The following is a 2,243-nucleotide window of genomic DNA, read 5'->3' on the forward strand; positions in this document are numbered from 1 at the left end:
TATATATATATATATATATATATGTATGTATGTATTTATACGTACATATGCCTGTATTTCAAAATGTAGCTACATGTGGATTGTTGGCGATTTTTTCCTCCGTCTTCTTTTTGTCTTAGACTTTACTGTCTCCTGTTTCTGAAGAAGAGCTTTGCTCGAAACATTAAACAACCTTTCTTTCCTTCCCTGAGTGTCCTTCAATATTTGCATGTAGCACATCCACGCATTGTTGTTGTTTTTTTTTCTTGTAATGTTATTTTTTCTTCGTTTTTATTTTGGTAGATTAAATATACACGCATACACTTCCGAACATATATGTATGTATGTATGTATGTATGTATGTATGTATGTATGTGTATGAATGTGTGTGCGTGTGTGTGTGTGTGTGTGTGTGTGTGTGTGTGTGTGTAATATATACTCTTATAGAATCGTGTGGCTATTATAGAAAGCTCCTCTAGCGGACTCGGTTAACAGATCACATAGAAATGCAATACATAGTAGTATAATGCCGAGTCTCATGCCACTGAAATCCAGGAGGTCCTTTCGATGAAACAATTTAATGAGGAGTATATAAACCATAAAAACTCAGGAGGTATCAGAGTTGACTATTTTTACTTAACTACGTGTCATCCATAGGGTTATGGCCGTTTCACAGCCTTTTCTTGTATTAATAATTTCAGTGTGTAAGGCGGCGAGCAAGCAGAAACGGTAGCACGCCGGACGAACTGCTTAACGGTATTTCGTCTGTCTTTACGTTTTGAGTTCAAATTACGCCGAGGTCGACTTTGCCTTTCATCCTTTCGGGGTCGATAAATTAAGTACCAGTCTAATCGACTGGCTCCCTCCCACAAAATTTAGGCTTTGTTCCTAGAGCAGACAAGAATAAATATGTCTACAGAAATTTTTTTAAAAGGGTGGCGAGCTGGGAGAAACGTTAGCACGTTGGGCGAAATGCTTAGCGGTATTTCGTGTCTTTACGTATTAAGTTCAAATTCCTCCGAGGTCGACTTTGCTTTTCATCTTTTGGGGGTCGATAAATTAAGTACCAGTTACGTACTGAATTCGATCTAATCGACTGGCCCCCTCCCCAAAAGTCTCGGGCCTTGTGCCTAGGGTAGAAAAGAATAATTTCAGTGTGTGATAAATTATGCTTATATGCCTGCAGTAATATGCATATTTATTATTTTATTCATTTTCTATTCCCAAATGAATACAGATAAAGAAAGCTTGCTCATCAGATTCTCAGAACATCATAGTTACACACCTCTCATACCTCCTAACTTTTGTATCTATTATATTCTTATATTTTCAGTCTTTTATCCATTACCTTTTACTTCTATCAGTCATTTGACTGCAGCCAAGCTGGAGCACCGACATGAAAGGTTTTAGTCGAACAAATACACCCTAGGACATTTTTTAGGCTTAGTACTTATTCTATCGGACCCTTAGGCCGAACCGCTTATGTACGAGGACGTAAACAAACCAACATCGGCTGTCAAGCGATGGTGAGGGACAAACACAGGCACACAAACGTATATATGCGACGGGCTTCTTTCTGTTTCCGTCTATCAAATCCAATCACAAGGTTTCGGTCGGTCCGAGGTTACAGCAGAAGACAGTTGCCCAAGGTGCCACGCAGTGAAACTAAATCCGGAACTATGTGGTTGGGAAGCAAGGTTCTTACCATACAGCCATACCTGCACCTAAATTGATGCTAGGGTTCGATCGGGATGTGTATGTGTGTGCGAGTGTGTGTATTTGCATATGTATGTATGTATGTTAATATATATATATATATATATTTATATATATGTGTGTGTGTGTGTGTGTGTGTGTGTGTGTGTGTGTGTGTGTGTGTAGGCGCAATGGCCCAGTGGTTAGGGCAGCGGACTCGCGGTCATAGGATCGCGGTTTCGACTCCCAGACCGAGCGTTGTGAGTGTTTATTGAGCGAAAACACCTAAAGCTCCACCAGGCTCCGGCAGGGGATGGTGGCGAACCCTGCTGTACTCTTTCACCACAACTTTCTCTCACTCTTACTTCCTGTTTCTGTTGTATCTGTAATTCAAAAGGTCAGCCTTGTCTCACTATGTCACGCTGAATATCCCCGAGAAGTACGTTAAGGGTACACGTGTCTGTGGAATGCTCAGCCACTTGCACGTTAATTTCACGAGCAGGCTGTTCCGTTGATCGGATCAACTGGAACCCTCGACGTCGTAAGCGACGGAGTGCCAACAGCAACAA

This window comes from Octopus bimaculoides, chromosome 3, assembly GCF_001194135.2.
Source record: "Octopus bimaculoides isolate UCB-OBI-ISO-001 chromosome 3, ASM119413v2, whole genome shotgun sequence".
Classification (NCBI taxonomy): Eukaryota; Metazoa; Mollusca; class Cephalopoda; order Octopoda; family Octopodidae; genus Octopus; species Octopus bimaculoides.